General features: G+C 55.7%; 1 pseudogene; it reads left to right on the top strand.

Annotated features, from left to right (window-relative positions):
- LOC113219816 overlaps positions 1-24708 on the top strand; it is a 48452-nt pseudogene that overhangs the window by 13463 nt on the left and 10281 nt on the right.

The following is a 24708-nucleotide window of genomic DNA, read 5'->3' as shown; positions in this document are numbered from 1 at the left end:
GGGCACGGGCGTGTCGGGGGCGTTCCGCAGGTGCGACCAGGTAAATCTTGGTCTCCTCGGATTGATGTCACCTGGCGCATGCCCAGTTGGTCTGCACCTTCCTGGGCGCCGGCTGCATTTTCGCCCGCGGGAAAAGCTGGTGATAAAGAACCCGGAAGTGCGCCATCCTGCCTCCGTTCCTCCAAACACAAATGACAGAGATGATCAGAGGTCCCAGAGGACCCAAATCCTGGGAAAACACTCCAAACAGTCCCCATCTGGCACCTTGAGGACACTTGCGCCCACGCACTCTGCCCTGCTGAGATAACAGTCACTGAAAGGGCTACTCAGCTTCATCGCAGGAAAGAACAGGCAAGCCCTGCCACTCCAGCTACCTTTCCCAAGCACTCTAGTTTCTAAGAAGGCATCCCCCAGACCTGCAAATCAGCAGTGTCCCGTCCCTTCCCCTCTCAGGACTGAAAGGGAATCATACAGCAAGGCAGTCGCTCCGCCCTCTTCCTGTGGTCCCAGGGAGCTCCAGCTTGTCCAGCACAGCGGCCCTCCATCATGGAGGCAGCGGGACTGAGCGAGCAGGCCCTGGGCTCTGAGCCCTGGTCCTGGCCCTGCCCCTAACTTGGGCCATTTACCTTTCCTCCATGGGCCTCAGTTCCTTCCTCTGTAGAACAGGGAGGGATAAGGGGCCCAGCCATGCTTCCCCAGTGGGCAAATATAAGGATTGAACAAGGGGCCGTACTCAAAAGGCACCTCCACAGCCATCAGGGAAACGTGGACAGAGGCAGGGAGTGCTCTGAGGGGAGGGGAGGCAAAAGGACTCAGGTATATTGGTCATCCCCAAAACTGCAGCCATTTTTCCCCGCCTCATATGCAGTAGGAACCATAGTAAGATGCACAGAATCAGAAATCAGACCCAGATTTAAAATCTGCAGCTGGCTTACATGTGTGACCTTGGACAAGCCTGCAAACCTCCCTCAGCCTCCATTTCCTCATCTGTCAAGCTAGGCCACCACACTGTTCTCACAGGCTCGTGGAGGCCTGAATTGAATACGACAATGCATGAGAAGTGCCTGGTACCCAGCGGACACTCAAGGAATGGCAGCTCCTGAGGCCCCCGCCACCCCTCGCTCCAACCCGGTGGTCTCCTGCAGGTCAGGGGGGCAGCTGTCCTGGCCATGGGCGTCTGGACCCTGGTGGAGAGAAGCGGCTACCTCAGCATCCTGGCCTCCAGCACCTTCGCCACCTCTGCCTGCATCCTCATCTGGGCGGGTACTCTCGTCATGGTCACCAGCTTCCTGGGCTACAGCACCATCTCCCAGGAGCAGAAGGGCTGCCTCTCCACGGTGAGTGCCCACCCCATGCTCTGCAGGGAGGGGGACCCTGCACGACCACCCTATTTCCCAGTGAGGTTCCCAGCAAGGGAGAAGGGCTCCAGTCCTGGAGTGGCAAGGGGCTGAGGCCATGGGACAGCCAGCCAGAGAGGGGGTGGCTGCTCTCCAGCCTGATGTTCTCCAGGATCTTAGGACATAGGCCAGGAGGCCAGCCTCAGCAGCTGCAGTTTCTCGTCTGTCTCTCCTCCTTTCTCTCCTTCTTCTCCCTCCTCCCCTCCCCCTTCTCCCTTCCCTTCTCCTTCCTCTTCCTTCTCCCTTTTCCTCTGCCTCCTCTTCCTCCTTCTCCTCTTTTTCCCTCCTCCTCTCTCTGTCTGTCTCCTCCCTTCTCTTCCTGTTTCTCTTCCTCCTCCTTCCAGATTTTATCATGGCAATTTTCAAAGACATGCAAACATTGTAAAAAGTGCTTTCATGAAGCTCTACCTTCCCATCACTCAGGGCTCAGCAGTTACCACGTCATAGTCCATCTCCATTCTCTGGCCTGCACCCTCCCTCCATCCCTCCTCACCCCACCCCAGGGTAGTTTTGAAGCGATCCCAGATATCAAATCATCTGTCCATAGGTCAGCATGTTTCTGAAAGAGCGATAAACTTTTTGAAACATTTAAAAAACAAATATTTCAGTCTGTACTTCTAAAACTTAAGGATCCTCTTTTAGAAAACATAGTAACATTACCATTATCATACCTAAAAACTGTTAACAGTCGAGTCCTTAATATCATGAAGTAACCAGGCGGTTTCAGCTCTCCCCAACTGACCCATAAACTGTTCTTTTTAAAAAAGTGTTTGGGGTCAGAATCTGAATTAGCTCCACGTGTTAAAATCGGTTGATTTGTCTCCTGTCTTTTAGCCTCTGCGTTCCACCATCAATCTCTCTCTCCTTTTTTCTCCTGTTGCAGTGTATCTGCTGGAGAACCAGGTCATTTTTCCTCTCGTTTCTCCCAGTCTGGATTTTCTGATGACACCCCCGTGCTGTTGTCTAACACGCCCACCCGGTGGCTAGATCTAGAGGCCTGATCAGATCCCACTGATCCGAATGTCTGGAGATCGCCTTGTGCACGGCTGGTGTTTCAGGCACCACAGCCTCCTTGACAGGCTTCCAAATGGGAAACTGGGAAGATGGGAAGAGCCGCAGCTGCTCAGAGTGTCAGGAGGGGAGGCTGGGGTGGAACATGCAGGACCAGGGGCCTGGAGTCCAGCTCAGGACTCAGGCAGACGCCAGCTCCCTAACTTCCATGCCCTCTTGGCAGAGGCAAGCTCCCTGCTGCCTGGGGCCTCTCTTCACCCCACAGTCCCTCTCAAGTGTCAAAGCCCAGTGTGTGGGAAGAGAAGAAGAAGGCAGATGAGGCTGGAAAATGTCCAGACTAGCAAGGAAGCATGAGGGGCAGAACCAGCCCAAGTCTCAAAGAGAAATCAGGCTGAGCCTGAAAGGAATCGGGCAACAGGAAGAAGCCTCAAAGGCCCCCGTGTTCCTTCTCCGGCTCCCCGGGTTCCACCACAGACTTTGCAGCCTCTGCTTTTGCACAGTGACCTGGGGAGCCAGTGGCAGAGGAAGGGTGCTGCGAAGGCCCACAGACTGCCCCGCTGCCTCGCACCAGCAGTGACCTAGTTTCCAGCCGTGGATGTGAAGAGCCTGTGGACGGGTCTGCAGGACGGCCCTCCTGTTTTGAAGGGAGGGAGAGCCCGGAGCCAGGGCGCTAGGGGAGTGGATGTGATAGGCCCATGGGGTGAAGGCCCCAGGGCATGGGCTTTGAGCTCTTTTCCAGCACTGGGGACTGGTATTCTTGGGGTCAGCTCTACCCCCACCCAGCCCTCCGGCCTGGGGCCTATTGTGAAGATTTCCAGCATCCTGGGCAATGTGGCCGCTCAGCTGAGGTCCTCAAGAGCCGAGTGGCACATCCTAGACCTGACCAGTGTAGCTGGATGGAGGCATGTGGCGTGACAGCAAACCGGGCGTGTGGTGTGGCCTGGGGGCGGAGATGCTCTCTCTGTGCAGCACCCAGCAGCCCTTCGGGGGCCTGAGGCTTGCAGGACCAGTGCTGTTAGGCCCAGACAGAGAACCCCTTTCCGCTGCAGTGTTGGCGAGCCCACGGCGTCCTGCCTGGCTCCATGCCTCTCAGCAGGCTTGGCCTTCAGCTTGGCCTCAGGCTTCAGGCCGAGTCTCCGCCCCTCATACCTGGAGGTCTGCCCACAGGCAGGCTGCCGAGCCGCGTGGTCTCCACTGCCTCCTTCCTTCCCCCAGGTCATCTTGTTGAGGGAGGGCAGGACTCACCTCTGGACAGCACAAGAGGGAAGGCAGAAGCCCTCACCTGGAGCCTTTCTTCTGACCCAGACCCTTGGTTCTGAGGAGCCCCTCAAGGCCAGTGGTCCCTGCAGCACAGGGAAGCAGCCCCCTGCATTCCTCCTGGGGCCTGATTAGCACACAAATGGCCACTGTTCACCGAGAGCCGCCTACCTCTGTCCTCACTATAGCAACCTGTAAAGTCCCGGTAATCTGAACTCTGTGCCAAGCACCGTTCTCAACACTCATACATGTCAACTCAGTCCTCGCTGTGCCCCAGAGAGCAGCTTATTCTGCACATGGACAGGGGAGGAAACCAAGGGCAGGGGCAGGGAAGTGATTTGTCCAGAACCACACTGTGCGTGATTGTTTCAGGCAATGGTCAGGCAGGGCAGCCACAAGAGGGGGCACAGGAGAGGCGCAGGACAACAGATGTTCCCAGATTCACGGGCCCCACAGAGTCACTGCGCGTTCTGCTGGGAGGGGTCGCATGGGAGGAGCACCCAGGGCGCAAGCTCCACCGAACAGGTGGGGGGCAGAGAGCGAGTGAGGCATTTTTGTTGGGGATCAGAGTGAAGCACACCGAAAACACACACGAGGGAATTCCACTAGTGCGTCTGAATGTGACTAGGTCACAGTCAGAGAACTCGTGGCAGGGCCAGCCCTGTCACAATAGTGCACTGGGTCACCCAGGCGGGTGCACACAACCTGTGTGCGGGGATGTGGAGGCAGCAGGAAAACGTGAAGTTTTCAAATGTGCGATACACATTGCTGGTGAGTGGTATGTGGTCTGACTCCAAGCCCATGCTCTGACCCACCAAGACCCGCCACACTTCACTGCGTCCACAGAGGTAGTATTCACCCCTGCTTTACAGATGAGGAGGCCAGGCTGAGATGTGCAGCAAGTAAGGACTGGAGCTGGACTGGGAATTGCAGTCTGTTGGAATTGCCTCCAAGAGTCTGCTTCTCCTGGGGGCCAAGGCTGAGGGAAGGCAGAGGGACGAGAAGCTGAGCAGGGCAGGGATGGATGTGGGCAGGACACACCCTGCCGTCCATCTGTGGGGAGGTCTGTGTGGAGCCGTGGCTCTTGGAGATCTGACTGATTAGAAGAGAGGGCTCTGTGCAGGGCCCAGCCCAGACCACTAGGGCAGGAGACCAGGGGTGTCATGGTGAGACCCGAGAAGCCTTGGGCATCCCAGTGCCTCCTTGCTCTCATTATATAAGAAAAGAACAGCATACCTGGGTTATAGCATATTTGGTTTGGAAGGGAACTTGAGAGTCAGAAGGTCCAATCCTCCATCCAGGGGTTCCAGGCTGAAGGGCGCTGGCTGGGTGAGAGTGTGGGCTACCTAGGCGTTAATGGAGACACTCAGAATTATTGGCTTTTTGGGAGAACAGTCTAATCTTAAGAGCTCTTCCCAGAAAAGCCTTAGGTTTGGTATCTGACCACACTCTGCTCTCCGAGCCACTGATCACAGCCTCCCCTTCCATACTCTGTCTTACACAACCCATTTGCAAGATCTGTCCAGCTATTCAGGCTGATCCATGAAGAATGGATGTCTCTAGCCTCCCCACACGCAATCTGACTGTCACTTAGTCTGGATGGCTGTCCAGAGGGGACCACGCCCTGAGCCCAGGGCCGTACAAGACAGATGTGGAGACCTAGTAAAGATCAGGGTCCTGTGCTTGCCTAAAGGCTTAATGGGCACCTCTTGACCCACCTTTCTGAGCTTCAAGGAGTCAACGAACAGAGAGCCTTGTCATCTCTCTGGGGCTTGAGGCAAGGCTGGGGCTAAGTGGCTATTGGACAGGCTGGCATGAGATAATGTCCTTCTTCTCAGCTCCACTTGACTCACTTCTGTGGAGACCCGCCTGCATTCACTCTCATCCCACATAGAAGCGGGGATCTTTCTGGCTCAAGTCATTAAGCAGACACATCAGGGAGGCAACAACTTGAAATTGAAAGCAGAAAAAAGTATGCGTGTACACAAACATGTACAAGCATGAATGTGTGTGCGCACATACATGCATGCACGGTCTGCACTTTCTCACACCTGCACGTGCATGCACACACACTTGGCCACCAGTTCAGAACTGCAAGGACAGGCATCTCTGCCAGGGGGCTAGCAAACAGCAAACCCCATGGCATAGAATCTGCTTTTGCTTTCTTGGCTTTCCCTGCCTTGGTCTGAAAGAACAAATGACAGAACTGGCTCAGGAATCGAGCATGGGGTGAAGCAAAGGATCTGAGTAACCCGTATCCTGGCCCACCAGCCCCCGAATTTTTGAGCATTTGATTGTTTAAACCAAAAAGGTGCCTGCAGAACCTTTCCTGGGTTAACACAAGCAGGAATTTTTAAACCTGTTTAGAGTCAAGCATGTGGTTAAGGCAGCATAAACGTGTTGTGTACTTCTTGGCGGTTCCTTCCTGGTTTCATTTCTTTTTTCCTCTCTGTGTCTAACTTCCTTTTGAAATCTTGAATCAGCTGAAGGCTGAAGGAAGCCCCAAGGCAGAAGCGCAGTGAGTCTAGCGCTAGACAAAGTGGTTCTGGAAGAGGAGAAGGAAAGATGAAAGACCAGGCCTTGAACGTAGTGCGTCCACCTTGGATCAGGTGGGAGGTGGACATGGGAGTTCCCAGGGAGCTACCCAGAGAGGGGCCATCCAGCTCCCACATGGGCACGTCATCTGTTCCAGCCCAAACCTTTCTCCGAGCACATCTGCAGCCCCTCAAACTACTTTCTCAAGAAGGAAATGCTCCTCAGGGACAGGAATAGCACGTCTTTGCTGGTGCTGAGATGATGATCAGCTTGGCATCAGAAATCTGCAGAGAGGGGATGGGAAGGGGGTTTAAATTATTCACACTTGATCTTCTCTTTTAGCAAAGACTGCATGAGAGAGACACATAATTCAGGCCATCTGTGCCCGAGGCCGGTGACCAGGACAGATGCCACCTAGATCAAAAGAGGAAGATATTTTTAGAGTTTTGAATGTGGGCTCTGAAAACTTTTATATCTTAAGCCAAATGAAGATCATGATGGATGGTTCAGACTTAACTGGGTCTTTATCAGGGGAAGGATTAAAAAGTAAGAAGTTCTAAAAACTAATTTCTGAAAATGAAGGGAGCCAGAATTGCAACATTTCCATCAAATCTGCCAAGGCTTGGTCAGCCAGGGCAATGGGGTCCAGAATCAAAGGCAAAATAATACCTGGGCTCAGGCTGAAAAGCTGGTTTTCATGGAGCTTGCCCAGCTTGCTCTGGGGCCTCAGGTAAGTCACTGCTTTCTGCTTTGCCACCTTGGCATTGCCATTTTATATGGGACGAGGTGTGAGGATAAAGAGGAAGTATTTTCAGGTCTTAGGAAACGAGTCACCACATTATATAAAGATTGCAAAAATGTGGCTCTAATGAACATTCTCATCACCATCACCATGGACAAGCTCCTTTGAGAAGAGACCTAAATAAGTAAGAGTTATTCTTGGGCCCACTGCCCCCAGGCCCCCACAGCCTTGGCTGGGCCACATCCTCTAAAGAAGCTGGAACTGATGAGAAATTCAGGGGAACCTGGACCCGGGAACTGGACTGCATCCTACCCTCATTTCTCACCCACACATTCCTTTCTGTTGCTCCACCAGCCACCCAGCCCCACAGTGGGCCTTGCCTCGTCTGTTTAGTGATATTTTCACCTTTGGTCAGATAAGAGACCCATGCTCCAAAAATTCTCCTACAGACAGGGCTTAGAGAATCCTGACCCCTCTCTGGCATGACCCTCTCCTCATCCAGGGTGGCTTGTGTGGTAGAGCCAGGGGAATGGAGAGGATGACCTCTGAAGCCTGAAGACTCTTTGGGAAGCAGGACACAAACATCCTGAAGAGCCAGCCTTGAGTTGGCTGCACAAGAGACTCATATCATTCCATGTCAACATCCACCTCTCCAGGCTACAGTGGGTGTACCTGATCACCGCCACCTCCAGCAGCACTGTTGCAATGGGGCAGTTCTTACAGCTTCCACACCACCTCCCTCCAGTTCTTTGCAACCGAGGCTCCATCCTGCACTGGCGGCTGCCTAACGCATCCTCAACAAGCATTTCCAGCACATTCTCAGCATTTCCTGCTCTGCTGGACACAAGCAGAGTGAGAAGGGGAGAGGAAGAAAAGGACTCTGGCCCAGTTCTAGGCTTGGATTCTAGCGAGGAACACCAGATGCCTGTATTGAAAGGTAAAGGACCATGCAAGTGATTTGAATTTGTGTTTGGATTTGGTCAGAGGCTCTGACCTCTCTGGGCCTCAGGACTTTTCCTAACCTTTAGGCTGCCCTGTCCCTTCGTATCTCCTCACTCTTGTTCTTGGTAGCCTTCCCTACCCCCATAGCCAGTTTCGTCCTAGAATGAATTACCACTGCTAGAGACTCGCCACTAGTCCTGCCCTGGGGCCCTTGCCATCGCTCTTATCCCACCCTCGCCACCTGCACAGTCCCTTCCGTCCACCTGTGTGCACAGGTACCTGCAGACTGCACCATCTCCCTCCAAAGCCTGTGAGAAGACAGCCACGGGAACATCTAGTCCTTTCCAGGGGGGCTGGGAGGAGGTGGCAGTTAGTCACCTCCCTATACCTGAATCCACTGAGCATCCTCAGAGTCCCCTGGGCGGTGTCTCCCCATGGGGCACCTGGCCCCCATCCCCACAACCTGCTGGCCAGGCCCTGCTGCCTTTTCTGGGTGCTGCCCTGACAGCCTATTCCAACTAAGTTCTCAGTAGTCCCAGCTTGAAGCTCAGTGGACGCCTGTCTTGGGCGTGTAGTTCTGGAATTCTGTTCTCCTTCCAGGCTCCCCCTGCCCCCACCACACACACACACACACACACGCACACACACGCACACATACACACACGCACATACACACACGCACACACACATACACACACATACACACACGCACACACAGACACACACACACACACAGTGTGATCCTCTTAGACCCCAACATTTGGGCTGGGGCTTTGGATGGCCTCAGCCACATTTTCTCTTTTTTCCTGTTTTATTTTTCAAGAAACAGGTCTTGCTATATTGTCCAGGCTGGTCCCGAACTCCTGGGCTCGAGCAGTTCTCCTGCCTCAGCTCCAGGTTGCTGGGCTTACCGGTGTGAGCCAGTGCAACTGCTCAACTGCATTTTCTTGCTATGCTTGTAGAATACCTCCTGCTTCCCCAGGATCCAATTTGCTCCCTCCCTGCCTCCTCCAACTTACCCTCACTCCATCTCATCTACAGCTCTCCTCACCCCAGCCCTGGTCCTCTCCTCTGCTCCCAGTCCCCTGGCCCAGGAGGGTCTGTTAGTATCAGAAATTGGCCAGAGCACATCCTCTCGTCCTCACTGTAGAGCTGCTCCCCGTGGAATGGCTGAGTCCCAACCTCCGCCATAGCTGTGGCTGGATAGCCCAGGCTGTGAGCCCTGGGCTGGGGCCAAGAGGGGTATAGGTCACCTTCAGCCTTCCGACAGTGACATCTTGTTACAGGAATGGCTTGAGGCTCCCAAATTCACATCCTTTCGTTTGTACAAACAGGCCGGGCAGCTGTACCTCTGAGCTGCCTCCAGCCCATGGTTCATTGCCAGAAGATAATTTGCCCAGAGGTCATTGCCGCTTAAACAGCTGGCTTCATCTTTTCCTGTTTGGCCAGTCATTCTGGGCTCCCTGGCTCTCCCTCCACCTGCTTCTATGATCCTCTCACACACAGCTGGCTGGGAGCCTCAGACTGGGCTCTTCTCCCTCCAGCTTAACTGGGCGACGTCCTGGTCCTCCTGTTGTGCTGATGCCAGGCTGTTCTGGGAGTAGGCTAGTCCCTCTACCTCGTCGCGACCTGCCTGGACACTGAGCCTCTACCGTCAGGCTATCAATTGCAGGAAACTTTGCAAGCCCTGTCTCTGTCTAATCATACAGGATGGCTGGAGAGACAAATGAGGAATGCATCCAGAAAGCCCCCTTTGTGGAAGAATCAGTCCGATGGAGAAATTCTGAAATTCCAGTTTTACAAAGTTCTTCAAACTTACCTCAAGGATGGCACCAGCTGAAGCTCAGTTGCCCTATTTCTTATGCACCAGTGCATCTGCCGCAGAAACTCTTATCTGGGGCTCAGTTTGCCCCCACATGGTATAAGTCCCTCCAAATGTTCCGTTTCTAGTTAGTCATCTTAATGTCACAATGAGAAATATTTCTGCATATTTCCTGCAAAGCGTCTCATTAAAGAAAGTATTGGCTTGATTCAGAAAATGCTATGCTGTTCCAGCTTCACTTTGGATCTATAGTTTTAGAAAGTATCCAACTTTGCTTCTAGTTTAAGCCTCTCTGTTAAAGAGTTAATGGAAAAAAACCCACTATGGTATAAGGATGGGAGTGGGAATTAACGTTTGGGTCCCATTCTGTGCTTAACACACTGGTTCCCTCTATGTTTTGAGCCTGAAATGGAATCGTTCTTATGGAAGGCAAATGCTAGAAGAGCTTTCTTTGAGATTCTCATTACCCGTTTCCATCAGACCAGGCCATTAGATGGTTGCTTCCAGAAGGACTGTGCAGCCCTGAGTCTGCAGGGGGCAGACCAGTCACAAAAACCAGAGTTGAGCTGGGGATTGGACCGGAGTTCATTGGGCAGGTTCAGTTCACATCCCGGTGCACAGGGTCCATGAAGGCAGAACAACGCACAGGTGAGAGCCAGGAGGGCAAGCAGGGATCCACGTGTACACAGTCCCAGGGAGCGAGACAAGCAGAGAGGCCTGGAGGCTCGAAAACAAGGATGCTAGCAGTGAGCTCACGGGTCAGAAGCTTCTGGCCCAAGGCTTTATGGGCCAGCTCATGCCTGAGCTGAATATTGGTGGCTGAGCGGCCAATAAACAGAACACAGATGGGACCAGGGCAGGGAATTCCAGGCAGGAGAAACAGCCAGGGCAAAGGCAGGAAGGCTGGAGGCTTTGCTGTGTGAGGCTCTGTGCACACACAGGGAATGCTTCCCAGGCTGTAGAGACAGTGACTAGCTTCTGAGATCAGAGCAGGCTGGGCTGAGTAAACGGAAGGGTGGAGGGAGCAGAGACCCACATTACAGCCCATGGCCATGAACCCAGGACAAGCCACGGGGGTGAAGGAGCAGGCAGGAGATGCTCCACCGCTGCCGGCGAGGAGCAGGGGGTACTGCCTGGAGCATCACTGACTGACCCCATCTGCTGGCGAGGACACAGAAGCTCAGCCCACAGGGCCACCATGGATGACCCTAAAAGTTGTGTCCTATGCAAGGGGAGCACAGAAGGCTGGCGCCCTGCACAGTTGGCAAGAGGCTGAGCGCAGGGCGGTGAGGGAGGCTCAAGTGCCTGGGGAGGGCTTCCGTTTTTTTCCTCCATCTTCAATCATTCCTCACCTCTCCTGACACCCTGTCGCTTGGGGGAGCACCTAACACCCCTGTATCCACCTGAACCATATCAGCCCTCAGGTGCTGAATCCCCGCTCTTGAGCCCAGTGCTCATCCACCCATCCGTGCAGCCACTGTTCAGTGGGGAAAGTAGAGTCTGTAGCAGGTCCGAGCACAGGCTCTGCAGCCAGAATTCCTGGGTCCCAGGCCTCACCCAGCCACATATTTGCTGTGTGACCTCAGGCAAGCTACTTAGCTTCTCCACGCACGTGTGCTCATCTAGAAAACGAGGCTGATGCTCGTGCCCACGTGGCGATGTGATGAGTAATGCTAGTACTCATCTCTGAGGGTGGATGAGAGAGATCACGCAAAGTGCTTGCAAGGGGGCCGGCACCTGGGAGCATTCATACATGTTGGCTGGCACTGTCATGGAGCACCACCGTGTGCCAGGCTCTGCTTGGTGCTCTTGGGCTGCTCCCATGAGTAAGGCTCTGACTCTGCCAAGGAAGGGTGCATTTTTTTCTTTTGAAAAACGAAAGGGATGCTTTCTGCAGCTCCCACCCTGAAAACACTGCCTGCCCCTCTGCTGTTCTCCTACTAGGCTTGAGAAGCAAGGCCAGCACACCCTGAGTTGGGGTATTGCCTCCTAAGCCACTGGCCAGCAATTCTGGGGGGGCCTGAAGAGCATGCTGGGCTCTGCTGGTGCAGCATGGCCCTCCTTGGTATGGTGAGCTGGGAGAAGCAGGACGGCATGGGGTCCAGTGATACTAACTGCATGGAAATAGAACTCCGAATTACAGGGCACCTGAGAATTTCTTACTGACTTTTGTTTAATAATTCAAAAAACCAACATCAAATCAAACTAAACAAGGCAAAACCTGTCTCTGGAGCCTTCTTCGTGCTTCTGAGAGTCAACCTCTTACAGAGTCACGGCAGCACCCCCTCCCCAGCTCACTAGGGAAGCTGGAGGACTTCACAGCTGCTTCGGGAAACAGACTGTCCCCAGGGAACCCTTCAGAGATCTTGGGACCAGATAGGATGTACCTGGACCCCTGGAATTCCCTCTCCAGCCTCCAGGTACCGTGAGGATGTGAGCTGGAGCAGTATGGGCTTCCCCAGTCCTTCCGGTGTCCAGGTGAGCAGCCTTCTGCCACAGAGCTGCTCTCCCAGGCAGGCACAGCATACAAGGCCATGCATGCTTCTGTCCACGTTCCGTTCCTGGCTCCTTGGGAGCTAGATAACGTTCCTCGGATCTTCCGTTGGTGCCTCCCGTAGTGGATAGGGGCACATACGCAAATCAAGTCCCAGCATCAGCCTGAGAACCTGTCAATGTGTGACTCAGGGTTTCCCAACCTCGGCACTACCGACATTTGGGGCCTGATAATTCTCTGCCGCGGGGAACCGCCCCGTGCACTGTAGGACACTCAGCAGCATCCCTGGCCTCTACCCACTGTTAATACTCCTTCCCCCAGTGACGACAACAGCGAAAGTCTCCAGACATTGCCAAATGCCCCCTGAGGGCCAAATCCAGCCAGGTTGAGAACCACTGATAGAAATTTAACTAAGGTAACGGTTCTATGGTACTCTCAGATCGGAAAAAGATGAAACTACTGCCCTCAGTGCGGGGCTGGCACGCTCTCGCCGGTTCCTGCTGTCTCCCAGGTGTGCGCTGTAAGAAAGTGCACGCCCACATCTTCATCAGGGGATGTTCACCAAGCATGCCTCTAGATTCAGCGCCACAGCAGGCCCTGTGGAGGAGCCAGAGGAAACCCAAGGTGTGGTCCCCGCGCCTTGGATCACAGTCATTCTGGGGGGACAGTGGTAACACCTGAAACAAGCAACAGATACAGGGCAGTGGGGGAAGTTGTGCCATTCATCCAGTGGAGACCCAGTGCAGCAGGCATGGGGAGGGACACAGAGGTGGAGCCCCGTCCAGCTGAGGAGAGAAGGGGCAAAGCAGAAAGTGCTGGTGTCAGGAGACAGCAGATGACACGCTGCAGGCATTCGAGGGCAGGGAGTAGCCATTGCTGCTACCTGGCATGGCTTAGTGGAGCCATGACTGAGCTGAGCTGGGTGTTGAAGGACAGGAGGCACCAGCACTCCAGGCAGCAGGGAAGGGGAGAGCACAGGTCTAAAGGCTAGATGCCTGGCCTGTGAGAAGGGAACCTCATACAGCAACACGAGGGATGCTTCTCTGCTTTGCAGACAGCCAACATGTGCCGCAGGAGCCCTGCGATGATTCCAATGCATGGAGGGAGCCAGGAAACGCCGGGTAAATGCAGGATAGCGGGGCAAAGGTGGATTTGTTGGCACCCGTGGTGTCACACAGCTAAAGGCCCAACAGCCCGGCCCACTGCCCAGGAGCTCTAGCCAGCCTTAGTGCAGGGTCCAGATGAGCGGACTCTTGGCCTGCTTCCTGGGGCTGTCACACCAGGAGCCGTGACTCAGGGCCTCCCCGGCCCAGGTGAGTCACATACCTGCAGCCCTCCCGCCATGCAAGCTGCTGCCTGGAGCCAGCACCTGGGGCCACCCAGCCTCAGTCCCTCGAAGCCCCAGGGCAGCCCCTTGCTCCCCTCCCAGTGTCTTTACATGCTGGAGCCCCTCACTCGGGAGGCTGTCCCCACACCCCTCACCCCTGCCTAGCACTCGGCCCCCTCCTCCTCATCCCTCCAGCAGGTCGGTAGCCTGTGTGATGCCTCTGACCCGACTTCGCAGCACTGGCAGGTGCTAACAGCCTGCCATTAAACGTAAGCGGTGAGGTCGTCTCTCCCTTCCCATCCTCCCTGTTCCCCACCCTGTGTTGAAGAGCAGCCAGGGCAGGGACTCCCAGGGGAGCAGCGACACTGCCACCTCTTCAGGACTATCTTCTGGGCCTGCCTCCCAGCCCATGGTGCTAATAGAAGGAAGTGGTGAGATGCCAGGATGCAGCCTTCCCTGCTGCCAGCGGCCTGGGCCTTCCCGTTCAGTTACAGACGCTGCATCACCTCACTCCCTCTAGATTCTGGACGGCAGCAGGGAGCCGGCCTGTGCACCACAGTGGGCGGGGAGGGCAATTCGGAGCCAGCAGGAAATGCACCCATGTCAGAGAGGAGCTGTGGGGCCCGGCAGTGCGGGGGTCTGGGAGAGCCCCTGGGTGCGGGTGGAGGCAGCCACACTCCGTCTGATGGGCCAGGCCCAGGAGGGTGAGTGCTGGGCTGCACCCACCGCACCTGCCACTGGCTGACAAGGACCGCACCCCTCATGCTGTGGGACCTCGAGTTCAGGGAAGTCAGGAGGCAGGGCAGACCACTGAAGCATGTCCCCCCACCACTGCCCTGTTGGGTGCCCCATCCACTTGGGGCGGGCCGAGCCGGCAACACCGTCATCCTCTCCATCTGCTGATAGGACAGGGAGGGTCAGCCACAGTCAGGTCCGCCGTGCATGGCCCTAAAGGTTGCGTCCTATGCAAGGGGACCAGAGAAGGCTGGAATGCAGGCCACTGGACTCTTGCTGAGCCACATTTTTCTCTTGAGAGCACATTTTTCTAATTTACGCCAAGGCACTAGCAGCCACCCGACTGGAGCCAGCAGGTGGTGGAGACCGGACCCAAGGCCAGGTCATGGGCATCTCTGCCAGCCTTCCTTGGCGTTCAGGCCCCACTTCTCAGGGGCTCCCCCAGCAGAGGAACCATCCACAAACCCTCTTGTCAGCCTCCTGCCTCAGCTTCCCGTGGATACCACTCAGTACCACCCACAGACCCAGGCAAGCGGGGCCTTTGCCTGGGCCCCACTCAGCCCTCCTTCCTCCACACCTCTCCCCATGGAGTGGGAAGTCTGTGGGGATGAGAGAATGTCCCTCTGTGGAACCTGGTCCCTCCCCCCACTTCCAGACCTCCTCCCAGGAACCCAGGAGCTTGGAATCCTCCGTCCATTCAGCCCATGCATGCAGCATCTGCACAGGTGGCCTGGAGCTGACGGGACCCCTGGGACGTGCCCCTCTCTCCTGTACCCACACCGCACCACACCCAGCCCTCTCCACGTGCTCGGCCAAGGGGCGTCTGACCCTGGGGGAGGGCGGACAGGAGGCCTTTCCTGGTGCAGCATAGAGCCTGGGGTAGAAAAGGAGTGAGGTAGGGACCTGCTGCATAGGCTTTGCCTCAGGTCCTCAGGTGATGGGGGCAGGCCTGACACCATTATTCTGAGACGGGGAACTCCCCCGCTATCCCCATTGTTGGCCAGCTCCAATGCTGGGAGACAAAAAATACGGGGCAGTAAGCTTGCGGGAGGGAGGCGAGTAACTCGCTTCATTTGAAAGGTAGCCTTGTTCTTGGGCTGAGGCCCTTTCCCTGTATGAAGAAATGTCCCCTCTCCTTGTGTTCCTTAAGCCCTGCTCATACCAGGCTCCTTGCCGAATGGTGCAGGAGGTAATTGGATAAGACCCATGGGCCCCGCATTGGCCTTGCCTCTGAAACTGGCAACAGCCCCAGTCCCTCCTAAGGAGCCCCCCACCCCCAGCTGTCTCCCTCCAGCCCACGCTCCTTTCCCTGCTGGGTGAGCCCTAGGGCCTCAGGTGTCACCTATAGCCCGGGCCTTCCCAGAACCCAGGCATCCCAGTGACTGTGGGCAGCGGCTCTGCTGTAGCCAAATGGGTGAGCAGTGCCTGGGGGCAGCTAGGGGAGAGGTGCTCATGAGTGGGGCTGAACTTCCCCAGGGCAAGGCCAGTTTCCATCAACAGTCCTGCCCGTCTTCTCTCCTCCCTTCTCGTCCCTTGTTCCTGCCCAGTGCTCCTTGGCTGCCTGTACTTATCTGGCTTCATCCCCCTCTCCCTGCCCCCTCCAGCCCAGGTAGGTCTGACATGCATTTCAGACCTGTTGGCTGCTTCGAGAACACACCAGGGTCAGGGTGGAGCAAGAGCCTCCCTGACAGTGGAAAGCCAGGTGAGAGTGAGGAGGGTCACACCTGCCCCGCGTGTGTGCATGGCCAGGAAGCCAGGCAGTGGCTGCGGCAGGGCCATAAGGCAAGAAGGGCAACCCCAAGCCGGGAGGCAGCCAGGCAGCTTTGAGGGGAACCGAGAACCCCTGCGGGGCCATGCAGGACAGGGAATGGGCATCGGGGCGAGAAGAGGACACACGAGTCACCTTTCTGATCTCTGCCTTTGCTCTTTCCTGAGCCTTGGCTGCTGCTGCCCAGCCTGGCCCCTATACTCCAGCCATGTGGGTGCACTCTGCCCCCTGAACACAAGTGCCCCACGCTTTCCTCAGCCTCCAGGCTTTGTACGTGCTCTCCACTCTGTCTGGAATGCACTTCCCTCCTTCTTCATTTGGCAAATGCCTGCTAGTCCTTGGAGATGCCCCTCAGGTGTCACTGCCTCCAGGAAGCGTTCTCTGATTGCCCTCCCCGCCAGGAACCTCCCATCATTTCTAGGGCTTAACCCATAGTTACACTGATAGCAATTACGTTGATTGTAATCACTCGCCTATCCCCCCAACCATTAGTAACTTTGAGGACCATAGTTGTCTTACGCTGCTTGGCACCTGGCATAGAGCAGGTATTTATACATATTGGATGGGTGGGTGGATTACTGAATTGCTGCCAGTCCAATGAGGAAACGGATGAGTGGGAAACTCGTTGCCAGCAGCCGGCAAGGCTGGGATGTCCAGAGCTGCCGGCGAGAGAAGGAAGATGGCACAGGTGATGGGGGTCCCAAGGAGCTATCTCTACCACCCCCCGCCATGTTGGGCAAACATCGGCCATAGGCGCGTCCTGATCCCTGGTGGCGACCCTCTTCTCTCCTTGCTCCTAGTATTTCTGCCTGTCGCCTATCACCTGGCTGAGCTCGTGGCGGGAGTCCTGGCCCACGTGTTTACCAGAGGCTGAGTGGATGCTTCCTCCTCCTCCATTGTCTGTCCGTGCCCTGATGAAGCAATGCAGGGAGAGAAGGGGGATGCATTGTGATGAGGGAAACTGAGGCAGGCACGGGGTGGTCCCGTTTTCCACCCTGGCAATCCTCCACACATCCGGATCCCAGGTGCTGGCCCCGGCTCCAGCAATTCCCTGATTCCACTGATGCTGATGTCTTCCGCATGGGAGGTGGAGAGGGGGTTCTCCCGGGGTGGGGATAGGTCATCCCTCTCCCCTCTCAAGGATGGTCTAGAGGATGAATCCATCTGCCAGAGGCATCCAAGAAGAAAGGCCTGGTCCAGGATCACATGGAAGACTCTGAAGACAGGACCAGGTCTTGCCTGCCAGGATTGAACAGGGACGTCGTGACCAGTCCCATCCGCGCCCACCTTGCTGCCCTCTGAATCGAGAGTTTGAGGCCATGACCAGGGTAACGTTCAGCTGGTAGAGACAGCACCACCCTGCTGGCTGTTTAAGCCGTGCTGGAATGGTGCTCACACGGTAACAATTGTAAGTATTTTGAATATCACCTCTTAATCAAAATTAAGATCAACGGACATTTCAAAGTTTCTGGGGTCTAGCCTCACCTCCGCCTCCCGCCAGCTTTTGGCTGCCACCCTTTGCCTGAGCTTCCCAGCCTCCCTCAGTTCTGCCCATCGCACCTGTGCCCTGTGTCAAGGCCCAGCTTCTGTAACCTCCTCTTTATGGGCATCTTCTGCCGTTTCCCACTGATACTCATTGCACCGTCCACAGGCCACAGTGCTCTAGAGTCAGCTGGGGAGGCCGGGGAGCAGGCCTGGGTGGCGGGTGAGGGTGGGGTGGTCCTGCTGATGCCATCTTATCACTCCTCAGCTGAGTGATGAACAGAAGCAGTGCTTGAGCCGGACTCTGACCGAGAACTACGGGCAGGCTGGAGCCACGCAGATCCCCACCTCGGTAGACCGGCTGCAACAGGAGGTACACCATGCCCTATGGCCTTGAAGGCCAAGCAGACACAGGTTCAAATCCTGACTCTCTTCTTTCCTGTCTGTGTGGCCCTGGGCAAGTTACTTACCCTGTCTGAGCCTCAGCTGCCACATCCCTAAAACGAAGCCTCTTTAGGGTATGTGAGCATTAAATTCGGCCACATCTGTAAAGTCCTTACCACTGTGAGAAGTGCCTACTAAAGGCTGGTTCGTCTCCCTCCCTCTCCTCGACTCCCTCCTCCAAACCCACCCCTGCTGTCTTCCCGTTCTGGGTCCTGGTGGGCAGGAAGCTGGCAGTACCAGGAGAACTCCATCTCCTGCCAGGATCTGGGCCAGGAAGCGTCTCTCCGGGTTTCTTCTATCTGTGGGGCTGCCTTCCTTCTTCCCTGGGGAGCGGGGAGCTGAAGCCCCATAAGAGGGAGTGCACCCGGCAGGGGTATTTCAGCTAAGCCACCAACAGAACTCCCCAGTTGTGAGCCAGCAGGCAGAAAGCTGAGGGACAGAAAGGTGGTCTCCTTTCCAAGAAGAGACGCGGCAGATCCCTCCAGCGAGGCCCACCATCCTGCCAGACGTAGGGGCGGGCGGTGGACCTCAGAGCTGTGCTGTCCAATGCGGCAGCCGCCACCCACATGTGGCTATTCACAGTTAAATTAAACAAAATCCAGTTCCTTGCTCACACCAACCACATTTCAGGCGCTCAGGAGCCCCAGATGGTGATTGAACGCCGAGCTGGGCAGCACCGATGCAGGACGCTGCCTCCATCGCGGAAAGTTCTCCCGGACGGCACTGTTCCAGATCCTGATGGGTTCGTGTCAGAAAATCCAAGGCTGCTCTAGCCACCTGCTCTGGTCCCCCTCTGTCTGCCACCCCACTCCCCACCCTCATCCCCTGGGCCTGGGGCCTTGGTCTTGGCCGGGGGAATGTCAGGCAAGTAGAGGACATAGACGTCACTAGCGCCAAGATCCAGGGCATCATGGCTCAGGGGGGAAGCCCTCACCCCATCTCCCCAAGACGCAGGCTCAGCTCCCAGTTGGTGGAGGGGTCTCTCTTCTGAAATCGTGGCCTAGGGCACACGTGTACACACAGGTGCACACCCACAGGCACACGCATACCCCACAGACTTAGCCCAGGACTGGGATGGAGCAGCACACACTGCTGGTCAGCCCTGTGCAAGACTAAGTGTGCTCTCACTGGGCTGTGCCTGTGAGGACCTGTGCGAGACAAGAATAGGACAGAATCCCCGCCCTCGGGCTCACTCAGAAAGCCAGACACACAGCAGGCAACGTGCAGGCAGTGCGAGGCTGGGGCACCCCCGGAACAGACAGCAGGGGAGGTGGGGAGGACTCCGTGGGGCAGGGGCAGGGTTTGCTTAGGTGGAGAGGGTGGGAGCGGCATGAGGAAAGGTGCAGCTAAGAGCAAAGGCCGTGTCACCCGCCAAGACCTGCAGGGCACCGGTGCACGCAGACACAGGCCCTCACACAGGCCGGGAACAGTTAGAACCCCAACCTGCATCTCAGGCAGGAGACTGAGCCCCAAGAAAGCAGTGGCTGCAGAGCCAGGGCCAGCATCGGGCCCTCCAGCAGCACCCCATGAATGTAAATGACACAGGCACATGCACCTGTACTCACAAAAGTGTCTCTCATTAACTGTGGATGCTGTGCCGGGCTCTATTCTAATTGCTTTCCATGAATCACCTCTTTCAGTCCTCACAACGGCCCAGGGTACAGGTCTTTTATTGGCCCCATTTTACATGTAAGTGGCCCAGCAGTCGTGCGGCACCAGCACACACAGACAGAGACACAGGGATGTGCCAGGCTGCATGACTCCCTGCCCTCGCTGTGCCAGTCCCTGCGCTGTCTGCCGCCGTTATGTTCGGCCAGGACGCCCGGCACCCCCGTCCATCCCTGTGGACGTTTCCTAGCCCTGGACGGAGGATTAACCCCTTCCTTCTCTGGAGTTCACACACAAACTTCCATTGTCTTCTACTAAACTACAGTAAATGCTACACTACTTCAGGGCAGGACTGGTGCCTGGCTCATGTTTGTTCACTCCAGGCACATGGCAAACCTAGCAAAGCCCTGTTCGCTGAACTAATGAACTAATACCACTCCGCCCGCCCAGCCCCAAACCCACACCAGATACGGCCTCCCAGCTGCTGTGTTCTGTGGCCTGTGTAGGGACTTGGAATCTCAGTGCCCCGACTCAGGAGGGCAGGAAGTGGCCCGAGTCCGCTGTCTTTGAATTGCTTTCTACCCTGGCTGGCACTTCCCTGCCCTGGAGTGGTGCCGACGACCCCGGGCCTCACTCAGTACTCACACCGGCCCCTCTGGCCAACACTGACCTGCCTGTACCATGGACTCTGGGACACCCTTTGTGCCCCTGCATGTCTGGGGCTCTGAGGTTTCACCTGGGAACCTCTGGCAAGGCTGGTCCCTGTCCCCGTGTCCTGCCTCCTGGATGACCAGGGCCTCCTTGCCTCTTGTGGCTTGTCACCACCCTGTGTTCTGCCAGGCAGCGGTACACAGCCCCACTCTCTGGGGACCCCGCCTTCATCCATCTTGCCCACCTCACAGACCTACCCTGCCCTCAGGACACCCCGCATAACCTCCTTAAAGGCCCTGGGTGGCTGCAGGTCCTGGGTGGCTGCAGGTGGCAGATAGGAGTCTTGCGGGCAGTGCTGGCCCCTAGGGACAGCTCTCTGCTCAAACAGGGAAGGGAGAAATTGCAGGGAGAGCAAAGAAGGTTTGGTGAGTATTTGAACCCTGTGTCCTCGGCCCTGGAACCCCACGCAGCCTTCTCACCTCCAGCCTCTGCCTCCCCCTGCAGTTCAAGTGCTGCACAGCACGTACCTGCTGTCGTGGGAGGTGAGAGCCGCCAGTGCCGGCCAGCTGCTGCAAGGCGTTGGTGGCCCTCTGCAGCCAGCCGGCCCACCCCTCCAACGTCTGCAAGGGGGAGGTGAGCGCCCCAGCCTGGCCTCCAGGAGCCCCCAAAGGGCTGGGGTCAGGCAGATGGGCATGGGAAAAGCCAAGCACACATGATCCTTGGCCACAAGCTCACAGTGCCAGGTCCTTCAGAGGCTCTACAAAGCCCTGGGAAAAGCAGCTCCTCCTGGGAGAGTCCAAGGCACTGTGGCATGCCCCTGGGGCTGCCCACGAAACCTGTAAGCCACTCAAGGCCAGGTCCAGCCCATGAGTCCTCTGGTCCACCCTCTGCCTCTGCCCTGTGCACCAAGACAGCCAGTATGGGGAAAAGAAAGAGAGATCAGCCTGCTACTATGTCTATATAGAAAGAAGTAGACATAAGAGACTCCATTTTGTTCTGTATTTGAGATGTTGTTAATCTGTGACCCTACTCCCAACCTTGTCCTTGCAAGAGACATGTGCTGTGGTGACTCAAGGTTTAAAGGATTTTGGGCTGCGCAGGGTGTGCTTTGTTAAACAAGTGCCTGAAGGCAGCTTGTTGGTTAAAGGTCATCCCCATTCTCTTAATCTCAAGTACCCAGGGACAGGTACAGGGCCAAAGGTCGCAGGGACCTCTGACTAGGAAAGCTAGGTATTGTCCAAGGTTTCTCCCCATGTGATAGTCTGAAATATGGCCTCGCGGGAAGGGAAAGACCTGATCGTCCCCCAGCCTGACACCCGTGAAGGGTCTGTGCTGAGGAGGACCAGTACAAGAGGAAAGAAGGCCTTTTGGCGGATGTTGGCAGTTAAGATAGAGAAAAGCATTTGTCTCCTGCCCGTCCCTGGGCAATGGAACATCTCGGTGTAAAACCTGATAGTATGCTCTGTTTACTGAGATAGGAGAAAACCGCCTTACTGCATAAGGTGGGACTTGCTGGTGAGACTTGCTGGAGCAATGCTGCTAAGAGGTTTATGGAGATGTTTGCATATGCATATCAAGGCACAGCATTTTCCTTTGAACTTATTCATGTCACAGAGATCTTTATCCATATGTCTTACTGCTAATTTTCTCCCTACAATGATCCTATTGTCCTGCCACTCCCTTATCTTTAAGACGGTAAAGATAATTATCAATAGGCCGGTAGCGGTGGCTCAAGCCTGTCATCCCAGCACTATGGGAGGCCGAGACGGGCGGATCACGAGGTCAGGAGATCGAGACCATCCTGGCTAACCCGGTGAAACCCCGTCTCTACTAAAAAATACAAAAAACTAGCCGGGCGAGGTGGTGGGCGCCTGTAGTCCCAGCTACACGGGAGGCTGAGGCAGGAGAATGGCGTAAACCCGGGAGGCGGGGCTTGCAGTGAGCTGAGATCCGGCCACTGCACTCCAGCCTGGGCGACAGAGCGAGACTCCGTCTCAAAAAAAAAATTAAAAAAAAAAAAAGATAATTATGAATAAATACTGAGGGAACTCAGAGACCGGTGCCGGCGCGGGTCCTCTGTATGCTGAGCGCCAGTCCCCTGGGCCCACTTTTTCTTCTCTATACTTTGTCTCTGTGTCTCATTTCTTTTCTCAAGTCTCTCATCCGCCTAACGAGAAACGCCCACGGGTGTGGAGGGGCAGGCCACCCCTTCAGCCAGCCCTTCCTCCCCACCTGTGCCTGCTTCTGGGCCAAAGCCATGACACCTGCCCTTCCCTTCCAGGGAGGCTGCCTCACCAAGCTACCTACTACTCATGGGGGCGGTGGGCATCGGAGTGGCCTGCCTGCAGGTGAGGTGCCGTTGACAGATTAGGAGGAAGGTAGGTGGAAGGGCTCTGAACCCGTCTCCAGTGGCAGCGATCTCCAGTAACTGGGCTGGCATATCCATGCCCTGCCCTGCTCTCTTCTCTCCCCTTCCCTTTGCGACCAAGGCTGAATCCCACAGTCAGTCTCTTCCCCAGAGAACATGAAGGAAGATGCCTGAGGGACAACCTGAACTTGTCAGGAACAGGGGCCTGGGAGGAGTGTGGATGTGGGCTCGGGTACGTGCATGCACCTCGAGGGTGTGCATGTGGGAGTCAGTGTGCAGGCCTGCCGTGGCGTGTGTGGGTCTGTGGGGGTCCACATGCTCCCGGGTCTCTGTGGGTGGGGTGGTACACACTATGTGTGTTTAGGGTGCTTGTGCATGTGTGAATGTGAGCGTATCTGCATTCATTCCTCTGTGTGTGTGTGTGTACCATCAGCCCTTCATATCCATGGGTTCTGTATCCTTGAATTCAACCAACCATGGAACAAAAATACTCACAAAAAATGGTTATGTCTGCACTGAACATCCTCGTCATTATCCCCTAAACAATACAACGTGACAACTATTTACATAGCATGTGGATTGTATCAGGTATTACAAGTAACCTAGAGATGATTTAAAGAATACGGGAGGATGTGCAGAGGTTATATGCAAATACTGTACCCTTTTATATCAGAGACTTGAGTATCAGTAGATTTTGGAACCCAGAACGATTGTATACATATATGTGTGTGTGTGTGTGTATGTGTGTGTGCGCGCACACGTTCCCCTATGTACATCCAGCACTCTCCCTGAGGATAAGCAATGCCCTTGGCTCCCATTTCTCCCCTTCCACCCAGTCCCCCAGCTGCTGCCACCCAGGAAATCAAGGTCACTCTGTCAGGCTGCTGTAGTCAAGGGTCCAAGGGAGGGAAGCCAGGAGCGAATACTCAGAGGCAAGAGCCCCCGCAGGTATAGGCTGTCCTTCTAGAAGGGGTCCAGCAGTCCTGCTTCCTGCCCAGCCCTTCCCAGTCCAGGGCTATAAGCGCCCTCTGGGGAAGAGGAAGAGTAGCGCTTAGGCCTCAGAAGACCGGAGTCCAGTCCTGGCTTTGCTCCTGTGTGACCTCGAGCTACTTAACTTCCCTATCCCTCAACCCTTCATCTGCAAAATGTGGATAATTTCTTCAACCTCCTAAGGTCTAAATAAGAATGAGGTGATGCCTGTGACCCACTTACAGCACCTGGCACAAAGGAAAGCCTCCGTAAGCCTTTATCCAGTTGTCTGTAGACTTCAGAGGATTTCCGATACTTCTCTCATGGGTCCACACAACAACCTGAGACCCAGGCCAGACAAGGAGTAGCGTTCTCCTCACTTGACACAATAGAAAGTTGAGACCCAGAGAGGCAACTTGCCCAGGGTGTCACCCCCTGAATTGGCGCCCAGATCTCCCGGCATCGGCCCTTCGCTTTTGCAAACTCCCTACCCCAACTCAGAGGTCTGTGGGAAAGAGAAGCCGGGGACACTGGCCTTGGCTGGCTGGGAGAGCCTTCCAGCATAGGGTCCTTTCAGATGATGGTGCCAGCTACCCACGTGGGCTGTGGGCCTGGAGGGTCCAACTATGGCCTAACACGCTGGCAGGAGAGTCTCTAGCCTTTGGAGGGACACTCGCCTTGGTTCTGCCACCTGCAAGTTGTGTGACCTAGGGCCAGCTATTTCATCTCTGAGCCTCAGTCACTGGTTTGTGAACTGAGGCTGACCGGACCTCATCTGGTAGCTGCTGATGGGAATTAGCAGCACACATGTAAGTGTCTGGCTCATTGCTGAGCGGATAGCAGGTGCCCGACACATGACACCATCATTTGTATTCTCTCTGCAAGGGCACATTGTCTCTCAAAAAAAAGCCCTAGTTGCTCCCTGGCCAGAGCAGCCTGCTCCCCTTCATCCTCACTCACCTGCAGGGCCAGGGAGCGCAGATGGAGTTAGCATTGCCCCTGTTTTGCAAGTCCCCGGGGCAGGTCTTCTGTCTCATGTGCTGAACCGCTCACCACTGGGAACTGGGGCAGGGCTGCTCTGTGACACTGCACCAGAAACCTGTGACTCCCAGTGCAGAGGGGGCCTGCTCTGTATGGACCCCCACCACGCCTGGGC

This window comes from Piliocolobus tephrosceles, chromosome 10, assembly GCF_002776525.5.
Source record: "Piliocolobus tephrosceles isolate RC106 chromosome 10, ASM277652v3, whole genome shotgun sequence".
NCBI lineage: Eukaryota > Metazoa > Chordata > Mammalia > Primates > Cercopithecidae > Piliocolobus > Piliocolobus tephrosceles.
The sequence above is the reverse complement of the archived record's forward strand: the minus strand, read 5'-3'. Positions and strand labels throughout refer to the sequence as shown.